The sequence below is a fragment of the Phymastichus coffea genome, unplaced genomic scaffold (assembly GCF_024137745.1).
Source record: "Phymastichus coffea isolate CEN01 unplaced genomic scaffold, Cenicafe_Pcof_1.1 PCOF00007, whole genome shotgun sequence".
Taxonomy (NCBI): domain Eukaryota; kingdom Metazoa; phylum Arthropoda; class Insecta; order Hymenoptera; family Eulophidae; genus Phymastichus; species Phymastichus coffea.
In genome coordinates, this window is record NW_026706818.1 from 5077277 (window position 1) to 5094053 (window position 16777).

General features: G+C 37.9%; 1 protein-coding gene across 3 annotated transcripts in view; it reads right to left on the minus strand.

The window, feature by feature from the left end:
• Positions 1 to 16777, minus strand: part of LOC131669076 (glutamate receptor ionotropic, kainate 2-like) — a 1402504-nt gene that overhangs the window by 1299829 nt on the left and 85898 nt on the right. Inside the window, exon 1 of one of the 3 annotated variants that reach the window (XM_058943691.1) lies at positions 5733 to 5737. The exons of the other annotated variants lie outside the window; for them this stretch is intronic. The gene's annotated coding sequence lies outside the window, so the exon portion shown is untranslated. Of the gene's footprint in view, positions 1 to 5732; positions 5738 to 16777 lie in introns of those variants that run through there. 3 annotated transcript variants of the gene reach the window in all.

The following is a 16777-nucleotide window of genomic DNA, read 5'->3' on the forward strand; positions in this document are numbered from 1 at the left end:
ATATAAAAATTATTTTATTACATTGAAGTTACTAGAATGAACGCATTTTTATTGAACAATAAAAACTATTATATCTATATCTTTAAGTACAGTGACGTTACGCTCCTTATATGGTCATAGAATTTGATTCTAGCACTAATACAATCATATAATATGTGAGGTGGCGCCATTTAATATACTAATTGATGTAAGTAGATACATGAGTTTAGGGGGTTGCAGTAATCCAGTGAAAATAAGAGAAGAGTTCATAGATAGGACCATTACAAAATAAATCTCAGTTTGATTAGTACTAATTAATAGAACTCTCAGTATTTTTAAAGTATTGATATTGTATATTTGATTTTTGATATAACTTAATGATTCAGGGCGATCACCTCGAATGCAAAGACCAAATTGATAATAATTTTTTTTCTTCTCATCCTTTAGGACTTTTCCTTCTTGAACTATTTGTTTAGTATTGATCTTATTATATTCTATCAATTTTCGAGCACCTATATCACATGGTTATCCATTACTACTTATAAAATAGGCAACATCATCGTTGTGCATACTAATTGCTTCCTTAATCTTAATTATATCAACAGAGTTATCCTTATTATCTATGGATTCATCTGAGCTATCATCTATCGAATCTTCCTCAGAATCATTGTCGCGAACACCGTGGACTTGATCGGGATATATAGGCATCACTGGTACACATCGTGACTTACCTTCGAATTCATAATCTGTAACATGATGTTTTGCCGACTAACAATCATCACGGTTTTTGGCGTAATAATATAAATAACAAAGATTATTGCGCGTCAGGTATTACTGCTAATGAATTGAGCATAATTAATTTTTCTGGGCAGTGCCGCCCTCAATAATAATTGATGTTAATAATTTTAGCTAACACTGCAAGTAATTTTATATAAAATAGTCTAATATTTCATCAGACTAATACATTTTAACTATGAAGCTGACAAAATATTATTCGTGAATTAATAGCTGTTGTGACGGTAAACGTCCGGTTTGCGCTACCGTCTGGATCGCGCGGCTACCTGCGAGGGCAGCACCTGCCGGTCCGGGTAAGTTGAAAACGGGAACTCGGTCCGAAATGGAAAGGAACGCGCGCGAAGAGAAAAGGATCAGTGGGAGAGCGCTTTCGAAGCTGATAATAACGTGCAGGAGTCCAGGAGCACTAACGCTAGAGTTGTGCTGCTATCCGAAATATGTGAATTGCGTGTCCGAGCCCAGGAGTGCCTCTAGCATCGGCTATAGTGTGCCTGAGTGTGCACGACGCAAGGAGTGCGACTACTAGATTGTCGGTAGTTTTTGTTGTTGCTGTTACCGTATCAGCCCAGTGAACACGCTATCGTAGGCCGGCGGCGGCTTTAAAGAGCTGATCCGACGAAAGCAGCAAGGTGAATAAAGAGGCCTCGTCTTCAAATTAGAAAAGTGGCAACCTGAGCCACACGCTAAAAGACGACTTAGAACTGCTCCCCTTGACAGCGCAACTAATTGCATAAGGTAAGCTGACCAGCTTCGAGTTATGATTTTCGATAAGCGACCGCGCGTAATATCTTAGCTCTCCCCTCACACCTGCGAATACAAGAAAATCGGTAGCGAGCATGCAAACAAGTAACCGAACGATTATAAGCGAAACGACGGTACGTGAGATTGTCGCGCGCATTGTATAAGCGTAAGTGCGCAGGCCAAACGTGTTATAGATTACTATGATAAATAAACTAGTCTGTGCATGATTGAAACATTAATTTACTGTTGTCTTTGCTATTAGTAAGTTGGTTGACTGATACCTGTCCTTCTTGCTCCTCGGTTAGCTAGCAAAACTTGATTATTTCCCCGCCGCACGCATTCCGGTACGACTGCGCATCGGGCGAGACAAAGAAATTAAAACGAAATTCACACCCCGTTACAGTGTATAGATATGTTTACTCGCGATACGTATCCGCGGCTAAGCTCAATTTGATGCTGGGTCATGGCTTACCTTGATAGCAAACAGTCGGAGAAGATTCAGCTCAACATGTTTATTAACTTCTTTTGTTTTCTGTAGAATATGAATAATACTCAAGGTCGGATAGACAGAGGAAGCAGGTTATTGGAATAAGTAAAGTAATTTGTAACGGTCCTATCTATGAGCTAGTCTCTTATTTCACTGAATCACTGCAACCCGTTAAACTCATCAATCTGTTTACATCAATTAGTATATTAAACGGCGCCACCTCACCTATTATTTGATTGTCTTAGTACTGTTATGTCTAGGCGAGAAGATGTTACTCCTAGACGTAATAATGTATTCAAATACTGCCGCGTTGGTAAAAGTTGGATCTTAGTCAGGAGTTAAGCAGAGTTTGGTTAAAGGGATAGCGCCTTTATTATACGTAGCGCTTTTTAAGTAGATAACTTAGTTTCTTACCTTATTAGGATTGGATTTCAGAAGAGGTTTTTACGAACAGTTTCAGGTGTTTGCGCTTGATTTAAGATTTATTGTTTAAAGACAATTATTATAATGCTTAGCAGAGTATACTCTCGGTTCTGAATAGTCGGATAGTTAGACTTAAAAAAAATAACTATATTAGTACTTTGCGAAACGTATACTGCGTGAACTGAATTGCTTTGAACTGTCAAACTGCTGAATTGTCAACTGCGTACTACGTACTGTACTATGTGAATTCCAATCCAGCCTTTTTATACCGTAGGCTGATGTACCCCTTCCTGTGTTTTCACCAATTTAATATGCGATGAGTAATATTCGCGGAAATATTATGGAGACGTGCTTAGACTAATCTATCCCGCTTGATAGATTTACAATGTTCCCGGGAGAGTTGATACAATAGGAAATTAAATTACCGATATCCCTGCCAATGTGCGGTGTCTTGCCCGCACACACGGCATGGATTGAAAGGGGCTCGTCCGAATCCCTCTCCTCCATAGGTTTCCTCGAAGAGGAATCTCAAGTGCAGGTGTCCGTGATGAGCCTCCTGGAAAATATACTGCGTCAGCTCGTAGAGGTTCCAGCCTCCATCGTCGTTTAATAGCGGCAGCTCAGGATGCTGCATGCTCGTCTGGGCCTTCCGGTTCTCCCATCTTGCAAATAGCCGTTCCATTGTTGCTGCCGACGTCCGACTGTTCAATATTTGTTCCGTCGTCAAGGATCGACTAGCCTTCTTGCGTGGCGGGCCGAGTGGTAGTTGCCGTGCGTTTCATCGTGCTGATTTCATGGAGTGTCTGATATGACAGGGGGGTATATTAGCGTTTTAATACCTTTTTTATTTTAGAAAGTGGGGAGAGTTGGAGGAGTTTCTGTTGTTTCGGATTCTTGGAGTGGGACCACTTGCACGGCCACGGGTGGGGAGTGAGGAGTGTCGTAGTTGATTGGTAGCCTAAAATATTTTCCGTCAAGTAATGTCTGTGCAGATTTGCAGATTATTCTTTTTTGAGGAGTTAAGGGTGGATTCAGTTCTTGCATTCGTATATTTTCGAACTCGCGGTCTTTGTTACTGCACATTCTATATGCGCAGAGTATGCAACTTACTGTGATTACGGATGCGACAACGATTACAATGGTTACACCTAACGTTAAATATGCGTGCAATAATTTCGCTCGGTCCAAGTGTTCGTATCTGTTCTGATTATTATTTGTGTTTGGGCTTTTCATTACTATTTTATTTGTAGTTATCAGAGAGATTTTCGGAATTACAAAATTTTCCGCCTTTAGTTTTTTCTTAGCCCTAAATAAATATGGTGGCTTGTTCTAAGTTCGCACGGCTGGAGAATCTGTATTAATCCCGTACCATTCAAAGGAAAGGGTTGTACTACGCCGTTACAATTAATATCAAAGGAAGTATTGAGAGTCACTGAGTATAGCAAAACATTATTTTGTAACGTCGGTATAAGATAGTAGTCAGTTTCGGAGCTAGTTTCAAGTTGGCAAAATACAAGATTTGACTCTTCCGGTGATGTTAACAGATTAAACTCGTAGGAATTATTGTTTGGCTTGCGTATAGTCGGGCGCGGGCACAGATAGAAGGAAAAAATACGTTTACACTTGTTATCAATTAAATTCTTGCTTACAAAGGCATGGGTAGCTTCTCCCTCTGTCACAGTCAGGTAATCACTTTGTGGTCTAATGAACTTAGCGATTTGGTTAGTTTTGTTAGGATACTGAAATACTGGTAGCGAATATAATTTGAAACTCTGTGTATTGCTGCTTGCGACAAGGGGAAAAACTACTCCAACAATGATGTTCTTACGAAAGTAGACTACGTTAACTTCTGCAATTTGTTGTAGTGTTATTATATTCACTTTTGACATATGTACTGGCAACTTTGAATTAGTAATTGCCTTGATAGTTTTTATCGCATTTAGCAAAAATTGCGGATGGAAAGAAAATTGTTTGTTTTGCAGGAGTTGATGTACTTCAGTTGATATGTAAGTAAACTTATGTAAAATGTCGTTAATTTCGGCTAAAATAAGGCTAATGTGTGTAGAATTATATCCTCGGCTCATTGCGCTAGTGATGAAGTCTGCGCGAGATTTTCTAAAAAGCAAAAGATTTGTCTCTGATTGTAAATTATTTTCGGTAATATAAGATAAGTCATACTCGCCCATTTGTTCAGTCAAATTACTCTCGCGCATATACAAGACATCTTCAAGGGCCTTATCAGCATGTTCGAGTAAGAGGCTGTCCGGCGATGCTAGGGCATCCCGCCCCCCGTTGGGTGTGTCAAAAGCGTACGCGTTGAGAGAGGTGCTGACTGCTTCGTTGATGTGTTGGAGTTTTTTTGTTTCTTCGTAGGCTGTGTATATAGAATTTTTGATGAAATCGTTTATCTCGATTGTGTTGCAACTGCAGATATTTTTTCCAGTGTTTGGATGAAATTGTAATGAGAGTTAAGCACTAAGTTGATGTCGAGAGCGGTGATAATATTCCATTTTTCTTGAATAAATCGTATGGTAGGTCCTTTTTCAAAAGCGATTCCAGGCTGACTATCATATTGCTTTGTAGTTGGCTGATTTTGGCATATAACGGTAGTTAGTAGACTGATGAAAAGTACTCTGGGTAGGGGGATTTTGCTGGTGTTAGCTGGAAGAGTTGTTTTTTTTTTTTTATTTTCTTTCAATATTTCTGTCTAGCGTTGACAGCGATTATGTTAAAAAGCTACACCCATTCCCAATTGTCTATTTGGTCAAAGATGCTTATTAGTGTGGTTGGAGAGGTGTTATAGTTTCTACTACAGCGGTGCTACTCGTAGGGACGAGTCGGAAGAGTAAGTGGTACTGGGTTTGAGTAGTTCGCTGAGCATTGTATTTTTATCTTGAATGTGGCGATGATGACTAGCAGTGTAATGTATTTGTGTAGGGGTGTTTTGGTCATTGTATTTTTCAAGATATCTCTTATCTCTGCTATATATTTCATGGCTATGTGTAAGCAGTTAGAGTAGTGTTCATGAAATTGTTTTAAAGAGCGGATGTTTATTGTTCGGAAAAGTAAAAGGCTGTTAATGCCGGGTGTTTTAGGAATAGAGTCTATAGGTAACTCGAGGTTGGGATAGTGTAGAACGACATGATATATGCAGTCCGTGCATTTAATGCATCGTATGGCGTATGGTGGTCTGTGAGGGTCGATGATTTTGACATAGACAAGGTTATATGATAATTGTTGTTGTATGGGTAATGTAATGACAACTTGTGCAAGTAGGTGAAAAGTTACTATCTACATAATAAGTAACCTCTGCTTCCATTAAATTTGATTTGTTATGCAACGTGTTTTTAGTATGAGGTATTTTGTTGGGGGGGGGGGGGGGATTGTTCATTAGTGTTATTTTTGTACATTTTTGTGGGATTTTACGGAAGGAGATTGGTAACGGGTGAGGTCTTTCGGTGTTTAGCACCTGGTGGCTACTGTAATATCTTGTAGTTACTTGTCAGTATCCTAAAAAAGAAAATAATGCAAAACAGTTGTTTTTTTGTGTAATATTCAGTGTTGTTATTTTCTAAAAGACTCTGATATGGGACGGATCGAATTTCTTTTGATGCGATTGATGTCTATTAGATTTTTTTCTATTTGTACGGCGTGTAAGGGTGCGTCTTGTAATTTGTTGTAAAAAGTAAAAGGGCAAACGTAACGTCTGATTTCGTGTTTGAGGCCCTTAATAAAAATATAAATAGCTAATTTTTCTCTCTGAGTTTCGTCTCCAGTAACTTCGAATAAAAACATTTGCGCGGCCTTTCCCTTGAAAATGTATTTTTTTAAATATGTATTTATTCTGTGTTCGAATTCCATTGCGGTTTCATCTTGCATTTGTGTTGATATACTTTATCTCTTTTTTTCTATTATTAAGTCTTCGAGTAGTTTTCTTTTGGCTCTGTGATCCATGTTTTCAGACATATAGCTATTGTTGACCTTTATATTTTGTTGATTAATGGTGGAATTTCTGGTTCTGATAATACTGGATATATCTGTCTCTGTGTGTAGCTTGGTTTCTGGGTCAATTGATCGTCACGTTCGATTTTAAAGATAGTAGTTCGCTCTTCGGACTGTATTGCCGGTGGGGCTTCCTTGTTTAGCTTGTCTGGATTTGTTTCTCTTTCAGGTTTCCTAGCTAGGTAAAGTAGTAAGTCAGTCAAAGAATTCCAGAATGCGCCAAGTAGGTGTATGCTAAAGCCATAGAGGGAATGAAGGGCATAACCATGTATAATGGTATCAAGGACAAATTTAATTGCTCTAAAGATCATAAGGATGACCAAAACAGCGGCACTCGCTGATCCGAATGTAATGAATCGACTCCACAGCGATTCCCACGTGGAATTCGCAATACGATTCAGGGAATCTTCGTCGAGTAGTTTAGATATGGATATTCCCGGGGCTAGATTGGATTTTCCAGCGAAGCCGAGCGTGATTTGATTAAGGACCGCTTTCCGTTCTGTAGGGAACACTATAAACGTGCGAAGGTGTTCGATGACGTTATATGTGTAAATTCCGCTTGTTGCCGTGTTTATGGGGCTATTATATTCCCAATTTTGCTTGGCCTGTGGTTTAATTATGTGTGGGGTTTCTTGACTAGTGACATCCGGAATAACTTTTACCCATGAGTCACCGAACATATACATTACCGACATTTTAGTATCGCAAGCAGTTTTGATTCCGTATTGTTTTATTATATGCGTACGAGGTGTGATAAACATCGGAGTCTCACCGCGCGTGACCGGTAATTATTGGTAGCACGTTTCGGCCTTTCTAGTCTTGACTTCTGCAGGTACGCACTTGATAATGTGTACTACGTCACCCGCCATCATGGCCATGTATCCGGGTTCTCTCACTAAATAATATGCTAAAAGGTCCGAGGATAAAGTGGCAATATTTAACGCATTCGTAATAACTTTTCTTTCTAATTCGCATTGCTATAGTAATACGTCATGGTATAATTTTTGCAAATGATTTTTGATATGTTTTTCAACAAATAATATTTTTGAATTTACATAAGTGAAAAGATCTAGATCGTGCATATTTTTAACTCTGTTAGAAATGAAATGTTCACCGAGCCGATTTTCTAATATGAATAATCTCGGGTGTTCTGTTTTAATAATTTCAAAACCGCACTGTATCATTCTACCGAGGTCTTTGAAAGCAAAAGATATATCCTCAGAATCTAATACATAAAGTGGTCTTCGTTCATTGCCGATCTCTGTTACTTTAGTGATGGGTCCTGAATATAGATTAGTATACTTGCTGGCTTGGCACGTCTGAGACTCGGTTCTGTCCCTGAATGCGTATCCGAATATGCTGTCAATGCAACGTTCTTCAGTAAATTGACAAGTTCCGGACTCGAGTTTGATTTTATTTGTTTCCAGTGTTACAGAGTTAAATCTTTCTTCGAGTGATACTTTAACATAGCCGGTAACGTGTACATTGTTGAATGTGCCGTAAGGGTCGGAGAAACTTCCTGCGTTAGTGCAATTATCCTGCGTTATCCTGCCAATTCTATCGGGTGTACGGTTGTTTGATTAATCATTAAGTTTTGTACTAGATTATCGCCGATCGCCATTATTCGATAAGAGAGCATTTTAACGCATTCTTCTCGTGTTACTTCCTTAATATATTCTATTTCGGAAAAAGGGGTGGACCATTCGTGAGAGAGCGCGCCGCATGTCTTGGCTTATCGTTTGACCTCTATTTTGCAATAACGAACTTTTTCTGTTGCAAAATCATAAAGTTGGAGGAGGGATATTTCAGTTACAGGGCAATTCTTGGCTATTTCAAACAGTTTAAAACTTCAAATCACCAATTTTGTTCAAAGTTGGTAGACTTGTTATCTATACAGAGGTCAACATCTGTGCAGAGTTTTAGATCAAAATATTGATAAGGGGCCGACTTATCAACTGTTGAAAAAATATTGGACTTTTTTTTATTAATTCGATTTCTCGGAGACTAATAAAGATATGGACATGATTCTTTTTTTAAAAGACGCGGAAAGAGTTTCACTTTTAAAATGTAAATAATAAAATACCAAATCATTTATTTATGCCATTGTTATAAACAATTTTTTCACAAAATCGACGATATCTCAAAAAACGATATTTTTTTTTTTTAATTTTTGCACCATCGTGTTCCTTGACATTTTTTACATAAGAAACCGGTGAGAAAATCGAGTGCCCGCTATTAGGATTAACCCATTACGGCCTAGCAGGACGTTTTTCGGTTGCACTTTTGAACCACTGTATTTTTAGTATAATTGGGGTCTCAGAAATATCGAAGTAGTCATTTTCGACGTAAAATTTGATGATCTTTCAGAATCTGACCTTCGATTTTGCAAAAGATGAGTGGTTTAAAAGTTATAAACAAATTTATTAAAAAAAAACATGGTTTGAGAAAAAAAAATCGCTTTCATTTCGATTTTCAAAATGGAAATCATTGAAATACTTGCGTCATACGTACAAATATCGCGTTTTCGAACCCTAAACTAATAGTTATGATGATTTAGATCGACTGAAAAACGTTTAAACGCACAAAATGGCGGCCAGGCCCAAAAAAATGAAATAAAAAATTTCGGAATTTTTAACTCGAAAACGAAGAGCTTTAGGGAAAAAAGTTATAGAACAAAAAGTGCTTAGAATATATCAAAAAACTCGTGTGAATTTTTTCAGAATTTTCGGAGGTGATTTTGTAAAATCGGATTTCCCATATTTTCCAAAAATCTAAAAATCTATCAAAAAATTCTGAAAAAATTCACACGTGTTCTTTGATATCTTCTAAGCACTTTTTGTTCTATAACTTTTTTCCCTAAAGCTCTTCGTTTTCGAGTTAAAAATTCCGAAATTTTTTATTTCATTTTTTTTGGCCTGGCCGCCATTTTGTGCGTTTAAACAGTTTTCAGTCGATTTAAATCGTCATAACTTTTAGTTTAGGGTTCGAAAACGCGATATTTGTACGTATGACGCAAGTATTTCAATGATTTCCATTTTGAAAATCGAAATGAAAGAAATTTTTTTTTCTCAAACCATGTTTTTTTTTTAATAAATTTGTTTATAACTTTTAAACCACTCATCTTTTGCAAAAGCGAAGGTCAGATTCTGAAAGATCATCAAATTTTACGTCGAAAATGACTACTCCGATATTTCTGAGACCCCGATTATACTAAAACTACAGTGGTTCAAAAGTGCAACCGAAAAACGTCCTGCTAGGCCGTAATGGGTTAAGATAGCACTAAAATGAAACGAACCGCGCGCTAGCCGCTCGGCCGTCTGCTACTCGTGCGGTTCCAACGTTGCTTGCTGCAATTGCCTTCTTTAAAGAATAAATAATTTCATATTCTAACAGTTTATATGTATTTATTTAAATAATATATAAATTAATTAATTAAATAAGTAATCAAATTTAAATTAAATTTTGATGACTTATTTACTTATGTAACAGGCTGCCGTTTAACCTGTAATTCCCCTTGAATATACCTACTCAATGGTTAAACGACGCCTAGTTATCTATGTACTCGAAGCACATCAACCTACCTTGCCCGGGAGTGCGCCTGCGCAGCGTCTCCTCGCCAATCCGAGTTGGGTTCCCCAACTCGCCACTTGGCGGCGCTGTCGCCCCTGCTTAGCAGCGCTCCTACGGCTGCTGCTTGAAACTAGGTTGACGATTCGCCTCTACCGATCTCTGCGTGATCCTTGCTACGCTACCGGCTTATTTGAATCGAACGTCAACAAACGCGAACTCCGGACAAAGGAATGACAAAGCAATGACTCGATTTAGAAATAACGATTGATCGCTTTATTCGAATTAACCAAGTACACGGGGGATTTGCCGAGAGTCTTGCGCACGCAAACGCGAATGACAATACACGCTAGATGGGAGAGAGAGAGAAAACCGCGATCGCCGCGAACTAACCGCTCGCGCGCAACAAACAATTTCTTCGCGCACGCTGCGCGGGATCGCACGCTGACAACAATAAAAAGGGAAGGTGCACCTACCGCGAGAACGATGAGGATACGGTGGCCAACCGTATCCGATGCACGCGTCGCTAATTTGCTGCTCCGCTACTCGCTGCACTCCGCTGTTATTGCTGTTGTTGTTGCTGCTGCTAGGGTTGTTGCTGTTGCTGCTGCTGTTGTTGCTGCTGTTGCTGCTGTTGCTGCTGCTCTCGCCGCACTCAGCACACCGCACTCAAGTTCTCGATGCTAATCTCGCACCACCAAAAGAAACGCGATGACAGCACGAAGGAACAGGTTAGCTCGATGCAGACGGACTGAGTGACACAGTCATACTGCCTGTTGAACTCTCCCCTCCCGGTCATTGCCTCTACGCGCCCTCTCTCTCTCGCGAACCGATCGCGGCTTTTCTCGTTCAGCCGCTTATTAACCTCGCGCGAGTCGAATGATTTTCGGTAATCGTTGCACTTAATATAACGTAATATAAAGTAATATAAGTAAAGTAATATAAGTAATATAAATCTGAAACAACATTGAATGAAACATTTGCTCTGTACGTTAGATCGGGCGTGAGAATGACGTATATGCAAAAATATATGGTAGAAAATATAAACACCAATTTGTAATAGCTTCTAGAAGTCTTTAAAAGTCTTTGAATTTCTTACGAAAACGAATTTATGCTAAATATCAAAAAAATTTAATTGAATTCGTCAAAAATACATTTCAAAATACTGTAAAAAAAATTATTTATGTTAGTGATGGTGCCGGAAGCCAATATAAAAATAGAATGAATTTTCTAAACTTAGTTCGATATTACGGCATTTATTCTATTTAGAGCAGAGTGGCATTTTTTTGCAAGTTATCATGTTAAAAGTCCATGTGATGGAATTGGTGGAGGTATAAAAAGATTAGCTCGACGAGAAAGCTTGCTCGGTAAAATCATAAGTAATTCTGCAGAAATTTTTGAAAGTAGCATGTATAGTCAATTAAAAGATGCTCTTACTATATAAGGAACACAATCACTGCATGCATTCTTTCCAGTTAGTGATGACAATACAACGGAAATTAAAGTAAAAAAAACTTCATACTCTTCTGAATTTGAAATAAGACACATAATTTAAAGGGTTTGTTTTTTTGTAAAATTACTTGTAAATTACTTATTAAGAGTATTATGGTATAGGTCCCATAAAAAAACATTTTTAATGCGGCCGCATCCTAAATATGCGTCGGTCTCAAGCCCGCTCAAACGCAGAGAGCGAATGTTTAATTTCAATATTATATCAGATTGTATAAAAAAATAGTTCATTTACATTACTTACTTAATTAATACATCTATATATTATTTAAATAAATACATATAGACTGTTAGAATATGAAATTATTTATTCTTTAAAGAAGGCAATTGCAGCAAGCAACGTTGGAACCGCACAAGTAGCAGACGGCCCAGCGGCCGAGCGGCTAGCGCGTGGTTCGTTTCATTTTAGTGCTATCTTAATCCTAATAGCGGGCACTCGATTTTCTGAACGGTTTCTTGTGTAAAAAATGACAAGGAACACGATGGTACAAAAATTAAAAAAAAAAAATATCGTTTTTTGAGATATCGTCGATTTTTTAAAAAAATTGTTTATAACAGTGGCATAAATAAATTATTTGGTATTTTATTATTTACATTTTAAAAGTGAAACTCTTTCCGCGTCTTTTAAAAAAAGAATCATGTCCATATCTTTATTAGTCTCCGAGAAATCGAATTAATAAAAAAAAGTCCAATATTTTTTCAACAGTTGATAAGTCGGCCCCTTATCAATATTTTGATCTAAAACTCTGCACAGATGTTAACCTCTGTATAGGTAACAAGTCTACCAACTTTGAACAAAATTGGTGATTTGAAGTTTTAAACTGTTTGAAATAGCCAAGAATTGCCCTACAGTAGAATTGATTATCGGATTAGCAATGTCGCATTCAGCAATATCTACAAGAGAGAAGGTAGTGAAGTTAGTAAAACGTTGAAAACAATCATAGGTTATGAAAGGAGTGACTATTTTGAAGTACTGTTAAAACTATAATTATTAATGATTTGGGCAAAAAAAAAACGAAAAATATTTTATCACTAAAACGTAAAAGTACGCGATCACTCCTATACCAATTTAAAGGTCTTGTAATGCTTAATCTATCATAAAAATTTGAAAAAAAAACTATGGCTTTTTTGAGAAAATTGAGTTTGAAATTTTTTCGAAAAATTGAGTTTTTCCTGCCAATTTTCAATATTTTTTTATTCTGCATCGCGCATTCGAAATAGTATAAGAAATACAGTAAAATAAGCTATAAATAACATATTAAGTAAAAAAATTAGACAATATAGAGCATTTTTTAAATTTTAATATTTGATTTTTAGAAAATTTATTTTTAACCACTTTTTTAAAATACTCGTAAAAAATGATGTAGAGGTCTAATTGAAAAAAAAAATACGTGTCGGCTTATTTTTGAAGTAGAATAACATACTCCACAGCCGAGTCAATCGGAGATATCATTGCCGTAGGCCTGCCCGATCTGAAATGGATCCGGTCATAGCAAGTTCGACATACTCGTCCCAATTTTTGGTCTTGGAAGTGAACATTTTTAGATACTCAACTAGCGATAAATGAATTCGTTCAACATTGTTAGCCTGCGGGTGATAAGCCATTGTAGTAATATGCTTAATTCTGAATCGAGCTGCAATACGTTTTATTAGTTTTGAAGTGAAGATAGTGCCTCTGTCACTTACTATGACGTTAGGTGCTCCAAAGGTACATATTAGTTTTTTAATAAGGTTATCAGCTACAGTAGTAGCTGTTTGGTCTGGCATGGGTGCCGCTATGGCGTATTTGGTAAACGTGCACATGCAGGTAAGTAAGTAAGCGTTTGCCGTTTTGGTAGGCTCGAGTGGGCCTACTACGTCTATGCTAACTTAAAAAAAGGCAACTGGTGAGGTATCGGTTATGATCATTTTTTGTTTGACATTATGTCTATTTAATTTTCTCAATTGGCATGGTAAGCATTTTTGAATGAACTCTTGCACATCTTACTTCAGGTGTACCCAATAGTATTTATTCTTGATACGTTTGTAAGTTATATTGCAACCGTTATGACCGCCTATAGCTGAACAGTGGGCCTCTTCGATTACTTGTTGACGATGCTCGATGGGGGCGAACACTATAAGTCCCTGACAAACTATAATCTTGACTTCAGAAGGTCCCAGTGTATTATTTATCATTCGTAAAATTTCAAAGAAATCGACGAGCTCAATTTTTTTACTTTGGGCTATACTGACGGTTTTAATTTTATTTTCAGTTATATTTATTATTAATTGCTTCAGTGCCTGGTATATATAATTTCTAATGTTTTCGGTGGTCTCTCTAGTTTCATGACGGATTGGGATAATAAAATGCATCTTGTTTCCTATTGTGATTGTAGTGGGAACGGCTAATTGCAATTTCTTCATTTGTGGTAGTTTATCATGTTTAAATAAACTGAGTGCACCTTCATCCAGGGGGGTATAAAAGGTGTCAGTGAAGTACAAGTAATTGTCTCGCCTCATAAATAGTGCATCCCGACAATAGATAATGTTTTCATTGAGTAAAGTCACGGGTCCGGTAGGGGAGTTGGGTGAGTCTTGAAGCATCACGTCTTTTAAAAAGGTCATATCCTGTTTTGGTTGTGAGTCCTGTTTATTTTTAGAGTCTTGATTATGCGTATTATATTGTGTGCCAATTTTATTGCCTTCGAAGCAATACGTGTTTTCAGTAACTGTAGGATAATTAATATTCGTGTCAGTTTCCGTTACTGACGTGTCTACTTCGATAGCAGGAGGCGGATTCTTTTTCTGACGCGGCAGGAGGGACTTGATGGCTTCCAAGTATTTTGCACTTGGTTGTCGGCTCTTGCGCATCGCGTGGTCATGGCGTGTGTATTTCCTGGCCTTTTTGTATTATCATCTAGTCGAGCTATCAAGACCAGTGCTTGAACCGGATCTTGCCTAGTTGCTTGTAAATGCTTATTGAGCTGTTCGACTTCCTGTATAGGATTTCGAGAGAGCGCATCTACATTGACATTCGACGCTCCTTTTTTATATCTGACTTCGAAATTAAAATTTTGTAACAATAGTCGCTGATGAGTTGCTTGTGAATTTGGGTCACTTATCATAAGTCACTTATGATAAGGTCTAAATTGCGAAATACTCCATACTATTGCTAATAGCTCGAGCCGGATAGCGGGGTAATTACTTTCAGCAGGTGTGAGGATACGTGAAATGTATGCTACAGCGTGTTCTCGCTCTTGGTCGTCAAATTGGGAAAGCGACCCTGCGATTCTTGGATGCGTCAGTGGTAAGAAAAAATGTTCTGTCGAAATCCGAGTGCCTGAGCACCGGAGGTTCACATAATTTATCGCGTAGTGTCTCGAAAGCTTTTTGCTGCTCTTCCGCCCAAACGAACGGCTGGCGTTTCTTTAATAGAATAGTAAGTGGTTTTGCGATCTTAGCAAAATTTTCTATAAATCGTCTATAGTATCCTGCCAGGCCGAGCCATTGTTTAACATTCTTTGGCGTGCGCGGGACCGGGAATTCTTTTACTGCGCGCAGTTTGTCGTTGCACGGGCGTAGTCCGTCTTTCGAGATTACATGTCCGAGGTATTCGATTTCCGGGCGTAGAATTTTGCATTTCTTCGGATGAAGGACCAGATTAGTTTCACGAAGACGTTTCATTAACTCGATGATGTTCTCGCAGTGTTCGTCGAATGTTTTAGAATATACGCAAATATCATCGAAAAATGCTACTACATTTTTTAAATCTGATACTAGTACATTTATTAGTGACAGAAAAAGTGGTGCGCTAGTTTTAAGTCCAAAGGGGGGGGCAACAAAACTGATACAGGCCTGACTCGCATTGGAATGCCATTTTATGCCTGTGTTCCTTTTTAATGCTTATCTGATGATATGATGAATACATATCGAATGATGAAAATAGTTGCGCACCGGCCATTCGTTCAAATAAGTCGACAGGTAGAGGGACTGGGAAATTATAATCTGGAATAATTTTATTTAGCGCGCGATAGTAAAATACGATGCGCGGCGGTTGCGGTTCGCCATCTTTCGTATTCTTCTTGGGCTCGCAAAAGACTGGTGCGCAATATGCGCTAGTTCATTTTTCAATAATACCTCTTTCTAGCAATTCCTGCATTTGTTCATTTATAAATTTACTGATCTGCGGGGGGTGCCTAAACTGTCGTAGTTAGATTGGTACTTCGGAGGTAGTATAAATCTCGTGCTCGATAATACTCGTGGCCCCGAGCTTATCGCCCTTAACAAAAAATCTGTCGCTGTAATTTTCGACGATTTCTTCAATTTTTGTTCGTTGATCTTGTTTGATATGGTCCAATTTAATCAACTGAAGTAACTGTTTGACTCTTTCGTGACGATTATTAGTTTCTGGGTTAACAAGCAGTGCTGCGGAATGCGCTCTAGGTACTTTTCCCCTAACAATCGAGCGGGCCGTTAATAATGCATTTAATGCATTACTAACTATATTTGGCTTTTGTAAGTTACTTTGTGATTTAATAATTGGATCTAAGTACCTATTTAGTATTTCGAGCAAGTATAAGCGATCGCAATTAATTTCAGATTCTTTATTATTTAAACAACTAATAATACTGCTAGTTAATTCTCGTATTGACGGGTAATCTGATTCTGATTTTTCTGATTTTTTAATCATTACTGATGCTTTGTTTAAAGCGTAGAGTAAGTCGGATTCGTTTTTCAGAGTTTGCATACGCATGCCAGAAGTTACAGATACAGAGTTAATTTTTTCTGAGTTCTCGGAAAGGTAGTTAACAGACAGGTTGTACAGTTTGTCGGAATTTGATTTTTTTTGTGCTTCTCGGATTTTGTTTTCAGACAGCTGAGGTATATACTCTTTAGGAGTCAGTATGTCACCTTGTTTTATGGCCTCGTGACCATTTTTTTTACATCGGTTTTGTATACAGGTGCGTTCGTCCTCTGAGTTTCGACTGCTAGGTCCAGTAGTTTTCCAGTAGGGTCGTCGACCAAATGCAAGGAGTTATTGCCAGGCTGTGCCTGCCCTTCGTTTGCGAGAGGTATTTTGCTGGGTGCCTGGTTAATTTTTTTTGTTACGGGAATAGCTCCAATGTAACAGGATTTACTTTCGGTAATAATTGAGAAAAACAAGTCATTAATTTTTAAGAGATTCTTGGCGTAATCAATATGCGCTCTGTATTTTTTTAATGACTCGCTTCCTATTACACCGTCTTCTAATATAGGAAAATTTTCCGGTACTAGGTGAAAATCTAGTACAAAGTT